Raw genomic sequence first — 19,270 nt, 5'->3', positions numbered from 1 at the left:
GTCGATAATTAGACAAACAGTCAGGGTTCAAGGAAGGTTTTTTTAACAGAGGGGTGATAAGGGCCTCCTTCCAGGCGGATGGCACAGTCCCGCAGTGTAAGGATTGATTGCAGATCCTGCAGAGGGTGACAAAGAGGTCAGTACCAAAACTCTTCCAGACTTTTGGAGGCACCGGGTCAAGAGGGGATCCGGAAGTGATCCCAAGTGCCAGCCTTTCAAATTCCAGTTCTGGGATAGGGGGAAACTCCCGCAGCTTTACCATGAGAGGAGGATCTGAGTGCAGCAAAACGGGATCACCAGTACAGGCTGTAGGTGTAGTGAGGCCACCAGGGGGAGGGGGGGAGTTCAAATTAAGAATAATGGTGTCGATTTTGTTTTTGAAAAATAGCGCAAGGTTGTCGCAGAGAGCTTGTGTGGGACGGGTAGATGTTATGGCACAATCAGGGTGGGTAAGGTTTTTGAGAATCTGAAAAATGCTTTTAGAGCTGTTGGGGGCATTGCTGATCATGGTGCAGAAATAGTTGGCTTTGCTCTGATTAATGGCAGTTTTATATGCTGGAAGATGGTTTTTCCAGATTACTTTATTCGAGACGGAGTAGCCTTGTCTCCATTTCCTCTCTGATTGTCTGCAGGTCAGTTTAAGGGCTTTCAGAGAGTCGTTAAACCAGGGGGCAGGAGCTCTACTGTTTGCTTTGCCTTTCTTCTGGGGGGCAAGAGAGTCTACGGTAGAGGTGATTGCTAGACAGAAGATTTTAAAGTTGTTCTCGACCGAGTTAGTGGGGGAAAAACAGTTTTCAACATTGAATACAGTGCCCGCCGCTCTTAGTTTGTCAAGGGCTTTCCAATCTCTATACAGAAAGTCTGAAGTGGTACTACGTGGAGGCCTTTTAGCTTTATCACATAAGATGTGAAATTTAATAAGTGCGTGGTCGGTCCAACACATGGGCAAGATGTCACCCAGGTGTACCAACTGGGGAGAGGCAAAAATTAAGTCCAGTTTGTTCCCGGCAGTGTGTAAATCATCTTTAACTGTTAAATGACAAATGTATTTGTTTAATGGTGTACAAGTATATTTCCACGGCAGTCCGGCAGCGGAAGTTTGTTGGAAAATGATCATTATGTATATGGATTATATATCGTTTAGATCATTATGCTCATTTATGGGTTTTTTTTGCATGGAAATATAACATAACATTGTCTTACATATAATTTGAACTAACTACAACTACCATTATCATGGACTCATGATTATCTGTTGATATTTCATCTTATCATGAATTGTTTGACCTTGCCAGGTAGGTCGCTCCCCCACCCCGCTGCAGCTCCACCAGCGATCTTGCCGTTGTGGTCTGTGCCGACTGACCATTGTTTTTCACTCCCCTCTTTGTGTCCCTTTTGCCATTTTTGTGTTCTATTTGTTCCCTTTTGCCTCTTTGTGTCCCTTTGGCCTTGTGTTATCCTTTGCCGTGTGTTACCCTGCTATGACCTGTGTATCTGTTTTCGCCTTTTCCCTCTGTGCCCTTTCCCCTTGCCTGCAGTTCCAGCCGCTGTTGCCCCTGTGGCCCGCCCCCGCGCCCATTCAATGCCCCCTGCCACCCGCCTCCCGCCTCTCAGCTGCTACTCCCTCCCACCTAGGCAAGCCGTCTGCTCCCCTCTGCACCTGGACCACGCCCAGCGCCAGAACCCCTGGACCCCGCAAACGCCACAACACCAGAATCCGCTAAGATGCCAGCACCCTCCACGCACTCAACGCCGGCGCAAACCACAACTGCTTCCAGGCCACCCGAGACGGACCCACGGACCCTTCTCCTGCCACACCTGCAGCTTCACCTGCGACATGAAACCTCCAAACACTGGACCTAACCACCTCCGCTGCATACTCCTCAACACCGGCTCCGCACGCAAACACGCCGTCGAGCTTTGGGATCTGCTCGATACCTCCGCCCCAGACGTGGCCTTCTTTACCGAGACCTGGTGGAACAACTCCTCGGCGTCCGACATCGCCAAAGCCATCCCGGATGGCTACAAGATCACCCGCAGGGATCATACCAATGGAATCGGAGGAGGAATAGCCATCGTCCACATGTCCACCCTCAAGGTCGCCACCCACGCAGACGACATCCTCAACACCGCTGAACACCTGAACTTCCAGATCCACACCGACCCCAAAAGCACCCTCAGAGGAAAACTCATCTACAGACCCCCCTGACCCCAGGCTCAGTTCAGCGACTCCATTGCCGACCTCGCCAGCTCCCACGCACTCTCCTCCACGGACTACATCCTCCTCGGGGACCTGAACTTCCACCTTGAGAACAACAACCATGCCAACTCTGCCACCCTGATCGACAACCTTGCCAACCTCGGCCTCAGACAACTCGTCACCACACCCACCCACGCCGCCGGCCACACGCTGGACCCCGTCTTCGCCGCAGGTCTCCACGTCGCCTTCGACCACTCCACCGAACTTCACTGGACTGACCACCGCTGCATCCATTTCACCTTCAAGAGACCAACCACGCACCACTGCACCCAACAGATGCCTCGCCGCTGCCGGAGCAAAGTCACAGAAGACCAGCTGATCACCACCCTCGCCCAAAACCCACCCACTGACCCCACCAACCCAGACGCCGCAGCCCGCAACCTCAGACAGTGGATCGATGACTGCGCCAACACCCTCGCCCCGCTCAAGAAACCCTCAAACAGCCACACCAGCAAAAGAGCCACCTGGTTCACGGACGAGCTCCAGACCTCCAAACGAGCATGCCGGAAACTGGAGAAGATATGGCTCCTCGAACGCACACCAGACAACCACGCAGCCCACAAGGATGCTACCCGCAGACATCACCACCTCATCAGACTAGCCAAGAGGTCCTCCTTCAAAGACCGCTTGGATAACAACGCACACCACAGCAAAGAGCTCTTCAGCATCGTTAAGGAACTCTCCAACCCCAGCGCCAACGCCAACTACATCCCGCCCTCACAAGAAGTATGCGACTCACTAGCCTTCTTCTTCCACCGCAAGATCGCCGACATCCACGAACACTTCAACACGATGACCGCCCCGACTACGCAAGACTCCACCCCCCCTGTGAACACCACCAGCGTCAACTGCCTGACCTCCTGGTCCAACGTCAATGACGACGAGACACGCAAGGTTATGAACTCCATCCACTCAGGATCTCCGTCAGACCCGTGCCCACACCACGTATTCAACAAAGCAGACGCAGCCATCGCACCCCAACTACGGAAGGTCATCAACATCTCCTTCGAAACAGCGACATTCCCAGAAAGCTGGAAGCACGCCGAAACCAACGCCCTCCTCAAGAAGCCCAAAGTGAACCCCAAGGACCTCAAGAACTTCCGGCCCATCTCCCTGCTCCTTTTCCCAGCAAAGATCATCGAGAAAATCGTCAACCTGCAATTGGCCCGCCACCTGGAAGACAACAACATCTTGGACCCATCCCAGTCCGGATTCAGACGTAACCACAGCACCAAGACAGCCCTCATCGCCGCCACAGACGACATCAGGCGCCAACTAGACAATGGCGAAATATCAGCCCTCATCCTCCTGGACCTGTCAGCCGCCTTCGACACGGTCTGCCATCACGCCCTAAAGACATGCCTCCTAGAAGCCGGGATCCAAGAGAAGGCCCTTGACTGGACCACATCCCTCCTCTCCGGCAGAACCCAGAGCGTCTGCCTCCCACCCTTCCGATCCGAAGCCACCAACATCATCTGCGGTATCCCCCAGGGCTCATCCCTCAGCCCGACGCTGTTCAACATCTACATGGCCCCCCCTCGCACAAGTGGCCTGCCATCACAACCTCAACATCATCTCCTACGCCGACGACACCCAGCTCATCCTCTCCCTCACCAAGGACCCACACGCAGCCAAAACCAACCTCCACGAGGGAATGAAAGCCGTCGCCTACTGGATGAGGAGCAGCCGTCTGAAGCTGAACTCGGGCAAGACAGAGGTCCTCATCCTCGGACCCTCCCCCTCAGCCTGGGATGACTCCTGGTGGCCAACCACATTGGGAACAGCACCAACACCCACCGACCATGCACACAACCTAGGATTCATCCTCGACTTCTCCCTCTCCATGTCTAAACAGGTCAACGCATTCTCCTCCTCCTGCTACAACACCCTCCGCATGCTCCGCAGGATCTACAAGTAGATCCCGACTAAAACAAGAAGAACGATGACACAGGCCCTCGTCAGCAGCAGACTGGACTATGGCAACGCACTCTACGCAGGAATTCCAGCCAAACACCCACGACAACTACAACGCATCCAAAACTCCTCCGCCCGACTGATTGTCAATGTACCCCGCCACAGCCACATCATCCCCCATCTGAGAAACCTACACTGGCTCCCTGTCGACAAGAAGATCACCTTCAAGCTGCTCACGAATGCACACAAAGCACTCCACAACGCCGGGCCAGCCTACCTGAACAGCAGAGACAGCTTCCACACCCCCACCCGCCTGCTCTGCTCTGCCAGCCTCGCCCTCGCCACCGTCCCCCGCATCCAACGAACGACCTCCAGCGGCAGATCCTTCTCCTACCTCGCCGCCAAGACCTGGAACACCCTCCCTACCCACCTACGACAGACCCAAGACCTACTCGCCTTCAGAAGACTCCTCAAGACCTCGCTCTTCGAACAGTAGCTGCACCCCCCTCCCTTCAGCACCTTGAGACCCTCACGGGGAAGTAGCGTGCTTTACAAGTTCTCTGATTGATTGATTGAAATGTATTTTATTTTATGACGTTTTCTTTTATGGCTGGTTGTCAGCCGAATAAAGACTTTTGATGATGATGACGATGGTACTCATACACTGAGGGGGAGGAATGGCTACATGCGTCTCATCAATGCAACCAATTACGTAGGGAAATTGTGCTATTTAATAGAATTCAAGTTTAGTTTGTTGCAATTCCTGTGGTGTTGTTGGGAACTTAATGTGGTGGTGTATCCTCTGCAACATGGCATCAAGGAATGCATTAAAAAAGTGCAATAGTGCACTTTGAGAGACACCTTGAGCTGTGGCAATTAATCCTTGGAAGGTACCTGATGCTAGGAGGTGCAGGGAACATAGGACCTGCACATGAGTGGGGATGGCATGTGTTCTGTGAGTTTGACGCTGCAGTAGTGGATCTAATTCAGCTTTGAGATCAGTGATTGTGTCTGCATTCAGCCTATATTTATCATAGATCTCCTCCCCTGTCTGCCCTAGCAAAGTAGTGTGCACTCTGAAAATGCGCTTCTATATCCTCCTTCTTCTCTGTGCTGCTGTTCGTAGCCTCATCCTCCTCACAATGACATAGAGTGCTGACATTATGAAACATTCTGATGCATTCTGGGCCTGTTTAAGTAGTTTGCTGATGATTGGCACATGATTTGTTCAATTTGTAATGGTTATCACCTGGTTTCATTTGTTCTATTTAAGAAATGCTAATTGTGATTCTTTGTAGATTCTCAAGTAATGAATTTTTCATGCATAGCTTTAGCGATTCTCAATTAGCAATTAACTATTACAGATTCGCTAATTCAGATTCGCTATTTAGGTATTCTGCAAATGTTGCGATTTTGAGGCTGATTCTGCAAATTTGTATCATGCATTGCTTTCGACTACTTTGGGATCGCAAATGACCTTTCTGTGTGATTTACAAGGTCTGCAATCGCAAAATAGCTTGATGCATGTGCCCCTAAATCCATTATAAAAGAGATAAAAACAGTGAATAATCTCAATTTCATATATAGATACAAATTAAGAATCATTTTAGCAGCACGTAACTTGACAAATGAGTAATCAGTAACACTAGCCCTATTAGTTAATTGAGACACATGTATATCTTTTTTTTAAAATATTTTTATTATCATTTACCATCAAATGAATGCAAACTACAGCAGGATAAGAAGACCACCATTCTCACACCCAGTAAAAACACCCACCAAGGCATCCCCGCTATACAGTGAGATCCCAGAGAATGTAATCACAGTTGCCATACAGTAGACAGATAAATGCTTAAAGACCCACAGGAAAATAGAAAAAGAAAAGGCAAGCAAAAAATAACCAACGCTGTAAGCTGCCAGTCAAGTGCCAAAGTGCTTACGCAAACACAAGCTGAAAGTGTACCATGTCTACCCTCAGCAACTCCTACTATCCACCCATTCTAATAACGGACCTCACCTCCTCAATCCCTTTCTTTTATTGTGAATCCCTTTCCTTACAAAAATTGCCTTTTCTAAATTGCAGACAGCTAGGACCCTTGCTAGCCACTGTTGAAACGAAGGCTAGTTGCTATCTAGCCAGGCAGCAGCAATACATAGATGAAAGACAGTCACATCAATACAAATCAGCTCTCTGTCCCTTGTTGGCATCTCAAATTCAGACACTCCTAAGAGAATCAAAGCATGGTATAGATTTACCGGAATATTTAGTTTATTTGACAGTAAATCAGGAATCTGAGATGTGATAGATGATAGGGCCGGTCAGGTAGCAAAAACATGCACAATATCAGCACCCCTAAGATGAGATCTAGGGCAACGGGTGCCTTTTCTGTTCCCCTATTTAATAATCTTTCTAGGATTGTAATATAAATTAAAACACATTTTGTAATAATGAACATGTAGCTTAGCTGAAATAAAAGATGTCTGAGTAAGAGCAAAAGATTCCCGAAAAGAGGCATGTGTGATGTTCAGTTGTTCTTGCCATATCTGTGAGTGCTTATCTAAATCATCCCTCATGTAGTTAATATGAAAAGAGTATATAAATCCTATTGATGACTTATGCTCAGATACCAGAGCATCAACCAATTTACACTTTTGAAACCCTATATCCCCATCAGTTTGAAGAACATTGTAACCTGATACTTGGTCCTTTTAAACCAACAAAGAAGAAATTGGCACAGAAGTTGAAATATAAAAGAGCATTTTTATTAACCTCAAATGAGTCATACTACCTCACACAGAAGCCTTAGCAACTGAATGAGGCAGTCTAAGGCGTACAGGAAACAGAGCTGAACAAGCAGGTGCATTCTACTAGCTAGGCCCTTCTGGGCATGTGCGAAGGTGGAAGATGCTAAACATAGTTTGTCTCTAGGCAGACTACAAGAGCAGTTAACAGAAAGGTAGGACAAAGCACATAGCAAGCACATGGAAAACAAAATGACTGCCCGAAGTATAAAATGGCTTTCAGCTCATGCTAACAAATCCGTCCAATATTTAACAGATAGTCCTTTTAGCATGAGCTAAAGACATTCCTATGATCGAGTAGGAACATAGAAAATATTTTCATATTAATTTTTCATACATTTATCAATATCCTAATTCATTGCTAGGTGGGCATTTTCCATTCTAAACATTTCATTAAGCGGGTATAAACAAGAATACAAAGAGAACGGAGCATTAGGTCATAATTAACATTCAGATAGCAGGAGAAAGTAATGACCACTATCACAAACAGACTTATCATTTTTCCTAGTCCTAAGCAAAAGCAAATCCTAAAATCATCTAGTAAACATTTTTAGGGCTCCTATGCATTTCAGTGACTATTCATTTTAAATTTCAGAATAGCTAACATCACATATCTAATAAAAACATTTTCCAATTGACTGTTACATTTTCCTTTTATGAGGGCTAGAACATCAATCATATCTGGGACCAGGAGGACCACACAGGCCCATAGAAATTATGACAAAGAGCTGCAAAGGGCTGCTCCTCCTTAAAAATGGGACAACAGAAGGGATACATTATTGAAAAAAAAAAGAAGCCCTTGGGAAAATTGAAGCCGCTGTACAACTAACCAGAGGGGAGTCTTCTCCCTGTGTCCGTTTGAGCCTCAGAGGCAGGCTCTTGTTGTTTCCACGGTGGAGCTGCACAACTCGCAACTCAAGAATCTTAGTCCAGTTTCAAGGAAAAAGTCTCTTCTTTCAGATTAGGGCAGTCACCCACCAGGCAAATGCTCTTAGTGATCCTGTCCAGTGTCTCAGGCAGTGCACCAGTTTCCTTCACTTCAATCTAACAGGCACCACAGACACAGCACTTGTACCCTAATCTCAAGTCCTACCCTAACTCCTGTATTGCTCTGCTGGCACACTGCTCTTTCGTTGGGCCACATATTACATCCAGTGTACCCAGGTATCTCTTAACCAACAAACAAAGGAGCAAACTTGCATTCACTTTGGGACCAGAATTCAAAGGCCTGATTCTAGGATCTCTGAAGCAACCCTTGTTTCAAATGTGGTCACTTCAAGCAAAGCCTCCTCGCCGTTCTGGTCGGTCTGTGACTCTCAGCTGGGCATCAACCACAATTTCTTCTTTCTGATTTGTGACTCCGTCTTTCGTCCAAGACAGTGGCAGGGGTACACATTTGATCACAGGGCTTCCACCTTTACTGAGGTCCTAGTTGCCAGCAATGCCTGTGCTGGTTACCTTCACTTTGGCTTCAAGCTGGACTGGTGCTGACGCTGACTCCCCAGAATGAATCTGATGTCTGGGCCCCTCTGGTAGAGGCTGTAAAGAAGCAAATATCTATTGGTGGACAGAACAAAAGGTCTTTAGACAAGGCACAGAAGCAGTCTATCAACAGAGAGGATAGTCTAAAAATGTCCTAGTCTTGGGATGCCCCATATATTAGCAAGGCGCCCAAGAACCACTTTCATCTATCTATGAGAGGTAAAAAAAACAACAGCCTAGACCTATTGGCAAGTATAAAAGGAACTCTTTGGTGAACTAACAAGATTAATACATCACCCAATCCTAAGCAGCCAAAGAAGTGTGTATTCATTTTCTAAATTCAGAGGAAAAGAGAAAAACAACACAGACATACTCTAAATCCTCACATTGGTGTATTCCTGTGTACTAATCTGAAAAACCCTCAAAAAAGGAAATGTTCTACACTTTTGCTCATGAACTTTACATTACTTGTACAGGACTGCAGACACTTCTAAAATGATTCTTTTTATTTATTTATTTATTTATTTATTTTAGTGTCTTATAGAGCGCGAACTTGACCCGTGAGGGTATAAGAGCGCTTTACAGGGTATACAAGGTCTACAAAACAACATAAAATGCAGAGAAATACTAACACATCTTACCCTTACTCCTACATGTAAATGATTACAATCATAGTCAGCTTCAGTGCTCAGAAGTGAGATAGGTGTGACAGATTTGTGGGCTATACCTACATCGTACGCTTAGGACCATGCTCTCCTGTTATAGCAGCAACAGGAAAACCTAAAACTGCTAATTTCACAGGGGCTCTTATCTATATAATTTTCTTAAAAACATTTTTGCTAAGGATCACATGGGCATCTTCCCTGCGTTGTACTTTCCACGATCCAAACTATACAACATCAGCTCTAATAAGGACTGTCAGTTTATTTACACAGACTAGCTAATAAAAACTAGCAATGCCCTTGCAAAACTACAATAATGGTGTTATCACCTAAGACTTGTAGAACAAAACTATCCACATCTAATTCCCCTTAAAGATCAAAATAAGAGAAAGACAATCTAGACTACTGATCCTGTCACAATTTCATCAAACCGGATGGGCAGTAATAAAACCTATATATTTATTCATTTTATTAATGCTAACAATCTTTAAAACAGTATTACTGAATAGCCAATTAAATGTCTCATTGCTATTTCACAGACAGTTTAGACAGGCTAAAATAAAATTGAGAAAAGGAGAGAGCAACATACATATTACCTAGCCTTAATTTGTTGAGGAGCTAGCCTCCTTCCCCCATTTTGGCAGTAGGAAACCTGAAACAGGTTTCACTTCTGTCAACACTATCAACCCCTATTTGTAGGAACTGGGCATAAACAAAGTTATAGGAGGTACATAGCACTTTTGAGAAGGCTAAGAAATATGAATACCCAAACCAAAATGTCAAAATAAACTTTGTTTTGGGAGCCATAACATGCTTCTAAATATAGAGCCGACATTTAACTCTTCCTAGCTGTCCTATTTTGTATTCAAGGTCGTCCATGGGGCTGTCCCAATTCGCCTAGAAACAGAAAGCTGGAAAGCACTTATCCCCCTGTGTGTAGTTAAAAGAATAACTTCTGCTGGTTTTATACATATTTTCAATTATAAGCAGGGTGCAGTATAGTTTTGCAGAAATATAAAGGTCAGCTATTTGTTTTATATCTAAATGTATGCATTTACAGAAGCCTAAGGCACTTTAAAAGCTACTCTAAATGAAAAAAATGCTGTTTAAATAATGCTGTTTACCCAATTTTGACTTTGATATTTGGGGCACTTAAAATTAAATATCCTATAATTTGTTTGCATAATATGCATTATCAGAATGTTCATTACATAGCCCAGGAGTTAGAAATTGAAAATAATCATATATACCTTCATAAAAAATGAGGTTTTTTACGCCTACGCAGAGTGAAATTCCATATGCAAATATCCTCATTATGCAGTACAACACAACTTAAATTTAATTTTAATGCTAGGAGGTCACAGTATGAGTATTAAGCTTTATAAATATTAAAAAACAAATTTAAAAGCACTTATTTTTTAAATATTTTTTCATAATTAATACATTTTTATTTTTATTAAACCAATCATTTTTGATAGTTCCACATAGAAAAAGCAAGCTGCAGCCCTTGCCTATCATATTTAGAGGCATTCATTCATAAGCCTAAGCACAGAAGCCTAACTTGAAACATGAAACATTTTTGCGCCACTTTTTTTTTAAAAGGACAATTATTTAACGTCAGAACCAAGAATGTGCTTACAAAAACGGCTTTAAGAAAGGAAATCCTCACTTGAAATGTTTTCTTGTTATACAAAATAGTGAACCTGATTTTTGTAACTTTTTTTAAAACACCAGTCTGACATGCAGGATTTTACCCGTGTTTAACTGACAAAATTCTCGCTGAGTGCACATTCCTGTCTCTCCGTGGCCTACAAAAACAACAGCTGCTTGCTTAGCGGCAGTAAAAACACAGCTGAGGAAAGCTTTTCTTAGTGTTGAAATGGAAGCACGGTGACTGTCTATTTAAAACTGAGGCCTTTCAATGCGTGTTCTATAATATGCGTTGTAGTTCAGCAAAAATGTACTTCAGATGAAGTGTTTGCCTGTTAATATCGAATACAATGTATCTAAGGAAAATGCTTTAAGTTTATTTATTGCAAAACACACAATTTCATTTTTGAGGCCTTTTTTGATTCCTATTGAATGTGAATTCTAATTTTATCTTTTAAGCATTGGCAGTTTGTACATGTGCATAGTTGCTTACTCTATAATTTAAATAGTAACATATAATTTATTTAGCATATCATATGGTTAATTTCTGGATTTTTATTTAAGTTTCATTCAATTTTAATTAAATGACATTTTGCATAACAGACTGAAGACAACGAGAAAAACCAAAAACACACGCACTGAACTCATTTTAGACATATACAGAAGGGTCAAACACTCAGAACACATAATACAGCATGCTTAATAGCCATTATTTCTTAAATAGCGCAATCGCGATTTACTTACAGAACTTGCAATGTAAAACCACGAACCACATAGACATTTAACCCACAGATCAACACTTAAGACAGAAACAAAGGACAGCCCACAGACTGTACTTAAACCAAACCATTTGTAAATACTAGTTGTAAGTCATATTTACAAGTAACGCTTCTCAATAATATTCCAAAAGACTGCAAAAAAAAAACAGCCCAACAGACTGTCTTATTTCCAAGAAGCCAAAATACTCTCAATTCACTAGCTTTGGCTGGCAGAACACCAAAAAATCGCAAGGCAGATCTCCATTTATTTCTTTATTTATTGAAAGTTTTCTATAGCGCGAACATGACCTTTGGGTATCAGAGTGCTTAACAAAATATGGAATAGGTTAAGAACACAACATATATTATAAACAAGATGACTGTAAAGAAATTAGTTAGGTATACTTCCACACCGGGTCGATGAGGGAAGATAATGTAAAGATAAAAATAAATAAGGTACGGTACATGTTTAAACACAAATATATAATGTTCTGAGGTAGGTTAGGGACTAATTATATAATATAGCTGTTCAAGTTCATTCCGTATATGATTGTTTTAGTGACTTTTCTTATACCTCTATCTTCTTCAGACCCAGGGTTAGCATCGCGCCGATCGCTGGTATCATCTTAGCGTTGGAGATTTTCTATATACTTCCCATATTGTTATCTATTAGTCATCTCTAAGTCAAGTCTTAGTTGGTGAATGGTCTTGCCTATGGAAGGAACTTACTCATGAGAAAGATCTTAGTTTCCCTCTTAAATGTTGCAGTGTTTGTAATTTTTCTAATGTTCGGGGATAGTGAGTTCCAGATTCTGGAGGCCGCTCCTTAGAATGCCCTATCATAGGTTTTTTTCTTCCTGAAGATAGGTGGTCTCAGCAACAGATCTTTGGCACTCCTGGCAGGTCTGTTTCCTCCCAAAATTTCAAGTTTCTGGGCAAGGTATCTAGGTGTGTTGTAGTGACTCGCTTTGTGTGTAATACATGCCATTTTTAGCTGTATTCTAGCTTTGTAAGGTAGCCAATTTAAAGCTTTCAGGAGAGGGGTGATATGGTCAAATTTCCTTGTTCCTGTGATAAGTCTCGACGCTACATTGAGGCATGCTTTTAATCGTGCTGTGGACATTTTTGGTAGTACTGCTAGCGATGTACACCCATATTCAATCCTCGAGATAACCAGTGATTGCACTGCTAGTTTTATATCTGTCTCCGTTAAATATGATTTCATTTTTTTTAAGTAGTTTAGATGAAAACGGGCGTTTTTTGCCATAGCTTTGATGTGGGCTTTCATGTCTAGGTTCTCATACAGTGTGATTCCGAGTTATTTCGCCGGGTCGACTAGAGTGGGGGTGCAATTTAACGCTGTGATCATTTTGGACCATTCCTTCACTTCTGATTGATTCTTTTGTGGCGAGATAGGTAAGAATTCTGTTTTATTTGCGTTTAGCTTCAGATGATTGATAGTTAGCCATTTTAGCGTCATTTTGAGGGCCTCATTCATTAAGGTGATATCTTCCAGGGACACGATCTTGATGTATATCTGCGTGTCGTCCACGTACAGAAAAAGGATCCATATTTTAATTCCCTGGGGATACAGAATCACCAAGGAAGAAATATCTTTTTATACCTAAACCTAGCTATTCTCTCAAGGGAGTCGGCAAATTTAATTCACATCTCACTATGGTACCTCAAAAAAGCAACACATTCTTCGATGTGTGCTTGAAACAGGCATGCTAAAAATATTGCAGAATATGCTAATATTATACCCAAAGTAGTGCTTAAAGTACTCTTCGTACGTTGCACTGTTCAAACAAAATCAGACAGAGAAAAATCTCCTCATTACCTGCCTACACAAATTGCAATTCGCATATCTAACACATACAAATCAAAAGTTGGCCAACACAAATCTAAGCCACAGTAAGTGTTACTAAACTACCTTACCAATCAAAGGCATCAAACCAACAGTAAGAGCCGCAGAACGACTCTTACCAAACGAATGGTTGTTCAAGTTCTGAATGACCTAACGGTCTTTTTTTTTAAATACTCACGCCAAAAAAAAATTCTCAGTCAGGGGTGACATCATGTGGAGGATCAAAATCAGGAAGACCAGAAATATATTGGGCTGCAGAGACAGAGAATCCCCAGAATCTCCGTGCACAGAGTACCTCCTTAGTAGAATCCTGTCCTGTCCTCCACTGTAGATTTCTGTCTCCTGACAAGATCACTCCCTCAGATAGCCACTTCTGTGATGAGGTCCACGTTGGAGCGCCATTTGAAGAATAGTGAAACCTGAAACAGGGGTCCCACTGATACATGGTCCTTTTAAACCAACAAAGAAGAAATTGGCACAGAAGCTGAAATATAAAAGAGCATTTTTATTAACCTCAAATGAGTCAGACTACATCACTCAGAAGCCTTAGCAACTGAATGAGGCAGTCTAAGGAGTACAGAAAACAGAGGCCTTATATATGCTGAGGATTACATACTCAACATAAGACCAAGGGGCAGTACTGGCTCATGTAAGCATGGAAAATGACTAAGATGGGCATACAAGATCTGCTTGCTCAACAAAGTGGGAGGAAAGCTACTTATCCATGCAGCAACAAAAATAGCCTGACAGTTATACTAGAGAAGCAGGTGCATTCTACTAGCTAGGCCCTTCTGGGAATGTGAGAAGGTGGAAGATGCTAAACATAGTTTGTCTCTAGGCAGACTACAAGAGCAGTTAACAGAAAGGTAGGACAGAGCACATGGCAAGCACATGGAAAAGAAATTGCTGCCAGAAGTACAATATGGCTTTCAGCTCATGCTAACAAATCCGTCCAATATTTAACAAGTTTTAGGGACAAGGAAATCCCTATCTTGTGAAATAAAAAAAAATCCTTATGTTTAAGCTCTGATTTCTTGAAATTATGTTATCCCGCTATAGGAAAAAAATAGACCCACCTTGTTTAAACCAGTATTAACCCACCTTGCTGTATATATATCTGAAAAAATTCCTGGAACATTTAGATTATCCCTCGGGAGTGTAGAAGTTAAGTCGGCCTAAAACCAGCAGTTAGCGCATAGAAAACCAAATCTAAAATGCGTTCCGCAAGGTCTTAAAACAAGCATGTTTGAAATAGCTCATATCAATTTGCCTTCATAAATTCCCCCACGCCCCTTCCACTATCAGTAACTCAAATGGGGAAGAAAAATAAACAGTACCTGCATGTGATGGACTTATCTCTTGTAATGAAGGGCCAAGATTTTGTAGCAACGTGGCCCAGTAATACAGTTTTAAGTTAGGAAGCCCCACCCTTCCCTATCCTTATTGAGTGTTAAGAATTTCATGGCTCATCAAAGTTTGAGATAGGCCCATACAAAACATGAAATTATTTTATTTAGCTTCTTAAACCATAAATCACTTATTCTTAACGGGATCGCTCTAAAACAATAAATAATCTTAGGCAGAAAATGTTAATGACATTATATCGTCCTGCCAGGGAATGGTGTAGGTTATTGAGCCTCTGCAGATCTTTCTTGGATTTTTCGATTAAAGGCTGAAAAATATCCCTGATAATAGAATCCACATTGGGCGTGATAGTGACTCCCAGATATATCGTCTTTACGGCTACTCGTGGGTCCTGCCAAGAAAGCATACTGTCAATTAAGATTACAGTTTTGTCCTTATTTAACAAATAACCTGAAATAGGTCTAAATTCCCCTGTTTCTTTCTCCATTTCCAACATTGCAGTCTTGGGCTCAGGTGTAACCACCGCGATGTCATCTGCTTACGCAAGTATTTTAGTGTCCCATCCGTTATATTTCATTGTACAATCCTTATGTTAGCTTCTAGTCTGCAAATTAACAGATTGATGTATAGGGAAAAAAGCAACGGAGAACAGGGGCAGCCTTGCCTCATCCCTCTTAAAATTAAGACTGACTCTGAGAGTTCCCCAGCTACAAACACACTGGCCTCAGGTTTATAATAAAGCGCCTTGAGTGCTTGCCTAACTTCAGGCCCTATGTTGATTCGCTCAATCATTTTTCATAAGTAGCTCAAGGTGACCCCATCAATAGCCTTCTAGGTGTCTAATAAAATTAAGGCCATAGAGTCTCCTGCTATATGAGCAACATCGAATAACATTATTACCCGCCTGATGTCATCTGTGATACTTTTCCTGGGTATGAACCCATGTTGCCGTCCACTCACTACTTTGCTAATGGCAGGGGACATACGAGAAGATAGAATTTTACAACACATTTTAGTTTCCCCGTTAATAAGCGTAATCGGCATATAAAATGCAAGCTCCCTCACAGATTTGTTTTTTGGGGGGAACACCACAATCTCCACTTTGGACCAAGAAGAGGGAGGTTTATTGCCTTCAAATATGTGTTTAAACAGTCCGACAAAGCAATCCCTAAGCTCTGTTGCAAATGTCTTCTAGAATTCCATTGGAATCCCATCTTCCCCAGCGGCCTTCCCAGTCGACAATGAGGAGATAGCTGTCAGTATCTCTTCCTACAGTGGAGTCCCCTCCAACCCTGCCTGATCATCATCAAGTTTCATGATTGTGCTAGAATCTAAATATTTGGAAATGTCCTTCAGATCCTCCAACCAGTCTCCAAGTACAATCTCTGGTAGAATCTTTTTAACGCAGAACTTATCCTGGTGGGAAACAATGTACTCATCTGGGTCTCTTATTTGCCTAACTTCATTCTGGCCATTCTTTTGCGGAGTCCTTATAGCTAGTGTGCGCCCTATTTGTTCACCATATTCGTAAGCTTGCTCACACTTCCTAAGGATTTTGCTGTCGTTTTTTTAATTACAATATAATTTATGATTGCTATAGCAATTATGACTCCAATCTGTGCTTCCTGACAATCCCTCACTTGTAGTGTATCTTTTATTAATTTTCTTTCTTCCCGGGTTAATAGAGCATATCATTCTTGCAGCTTTTGTTTCTCCTTCCTTACTCTGGTTAGCGAGAATTGGAGAGTTTCCCCCCAGATCCCCACTTTTAATGCATCCCACACTATTTCTAGGTAGGTGCTACCCAAATATTCACTAAGGAACCTCGGAATCCAATTTTTCCTAAGAGTCACATATTCATCATTTACCAGTAGTGTCCTCTCAAAACTCCCTTGACTACCACTTTTGCAGGACACCTCCTCCATAACTACCAAGACTAACGGATTGTGGTCAGACATGACCCGGGTCAGAGTTCTATATTGCAATCTTAAATTATAGCATGTAAAACAAAAAAGAAGTTGAGACGTGCATGTGATTGATAGGGTGATGAAACAAAGGCAAAACCATGTTCAGTTGCCTACCTACACTGCCAAACATCCATCAAGGTATAGTCTTTACACATATTTTTAAGCCCCCGAAATACCCTAGTTTTCCTACTAAAATATTTATAGTGTTCCTCGCACGACCAATTGTTGGCCAAACTGATGTTAAGATCTCCACATAAAATTATGGGAGCTGTTTGTTGTTTAACCCAGCCCAGCATCATCGAGAATTGGTCCATATAAAGAACACAGTGTAAAGATGCACTTATTAGATTGAAAATCCAAAATCACCCATCTCCCCAGACTATCCGTACAATATGTGAAAAAAACTGAACTAAATCTCTTTTTGCGGTAACTGCCACCCCACAAGTTTGTGTCCTTTGCAGTGTGACCACAATTAGTTTGAAACCTAGTGTATCCAATAAATACAGCTGTGCTCCCTCAATGTGGGTCTCTTGGAGGCAAAGTATACCCGCCTCTAAAGCTTGCAATTCCAAGGTTACCCTGGCTCTTTTTTTATCATTAAGGCCACAGATGTTCACTGATTCTTAGTTTATTCATCGATCCAATTTCATATGGCCCTTCTTGCACATATTATACTATGCATTTTGTCCCTAGCCAATAAAAAAAATAATCTTTCCATTCTAAGTAGTTTAATTGTTTCTTTTCTACCCAACTGTCATCCCGTGTAGCACCCCTCCCTTCCTCCACCCGACCTCCCCCTCCCACAGCCCCCAACCTCCTCCCCCACCACCATAGCAATCAGGCCGAGAGCTCCTAACCCATGCCCCCCCCTAAGGTAAACAAAGAAAACAAGAAAATAAGAAGGTAATCATAGAGAAGAAGCTCTTAAATTAACTGTCTAGCTAAATTATCCCTGGAAAAAAAAATGTATGCCATCCGTCTTGACATTGGACTCCAAATGCTCGGTGTGTTCCTCCACCATAGTCAATTTGCCGGCAATGTCAGAACAGATTTTGTTATTTTCTTCACAGTCCCATGCAGCTTCTTGATAGCAAGCCCTGCTCGATGACTTGAGCTCTGGGTTTCATCTTGGACTCGCCTTAGGGTTTGCAGAATTGTTGCTAGAGATCCCTCAACCGAGGTGGTTTGCAGTTGACTATCCGATGTTCCCAATATGGTTTCTTTGGCAGATCTTTCAAGCTCCCCCCCAGAGCACATCAGCTGCGAAGAAGCATGGTCCCAGTGAAGATTGCCCGAGGGTCCGTCCTCACTACTGCCTTTACATGTTTCTGATCTTGCTCGCCCTTTCTGGTCTTTCTTTTTTTCTCGAAATCTTCTCTCCAACTGTTTGCTCTGTGTTGCAAAGGTAGATTCTTTCGGGATGTCACTAGAGGACAAATCTGAGACTGGATTATCAGTTAGGGAGGATGACCACTCTCCAATATTTGACAGGTCTGACTCATCCGTTAATTAAAAAAACGTATCCCAAGCATCAGAAGAATTAGCCAGTCAGTCAAAAAGCTTTTATTATTGGTTAAAAACCATATAAAAGACATAGATATCACATGATATACAACAATACTCTGTACAAATAAATTAATAAATAGTTATAAAAGAAATCATAAAAGGACATCAAAACGCAGGGAAGTTAAGTTAAAACGAGCGTGGGTATCTCTCTATCATACACAATTTGGAAGCTGACCCACCGCGCGAGATAAGTAGAAAAAAGGAGGGCCACCCATATTATAACTATTTGGAACCCTTTAGAATCGTGCACCTTGTGAACCACATTGACAAAAGAAAATTTAGAGGTCGCAAGAACAAACATGAAAGACGTATCTGATTTAAAAAGTCTAAAGGCCTCTCTGTAATCTCTTATGCCTCTAAGCCGGCAACACTGAATTAACCACTTATTTCTTGCCCTAGAATAGGAGGGGCAGAAGAGCAGAACATGGAGATCTGTCTCTCTGCTAGCCTCACATCCTGGGCAAGTACTTATGTGAAGTGGTGTTTTTAACCACTTATTGGTGGTTTCCCTCAAGGGAAGTGTGCCGTGCCTAAACTTAAGATAGAGTTTCTTAGCCAAAGGTGGTTGGATTTGGTCTAGGAATCTCTCAAAAGAAGGGTGGGCCTTAATCTCTAGGAAGGCATTGGTGAGCCTACCCAAGGTCGAATTTGTTGATAGGAGAGCCCTCCCGTGCTCTTTCAATGCTATGGCCAATACCTTCCTAGAGAGCGAGGCACAAACCTCCTCTGGGGTGGACAACAAGTCCCCCTACCCAATTTCTGTGCGAGGCATTGGATGTACTTCAACCACGGGATCTTGCCCACACCCCTTCTGGCTAGCAGATCCCGCAGATCTTCCCTATAGCTCTCAAATTCAGGGGTAGCCCAAAGTCGTCTCCAGTATAACAGAGGGCGGTTTGAAACGACCTCATGGATTGGCACCAGACCTAAGTACAACCTCAATGGAACCAGAGGAGTGCACTTGGGAAGGCGCAGGA

Source organism: Lissotriton helveticus, chromosome 1_1 (genome assembly GCF_964261635.1).
Source record: "Lissotriton helveticus chromosome 1_1, aLisHel1.1, whole genome shotgun sequence".
Lineage (NCBI taxonomy): Eukaryota > Metazoa > Chordata > Amphibia > Caudata > Salamandridae > Lissotriton > Lissotriton helveticus.
This window is presented reverse-complemented; position numbering follows the sequence as displayed.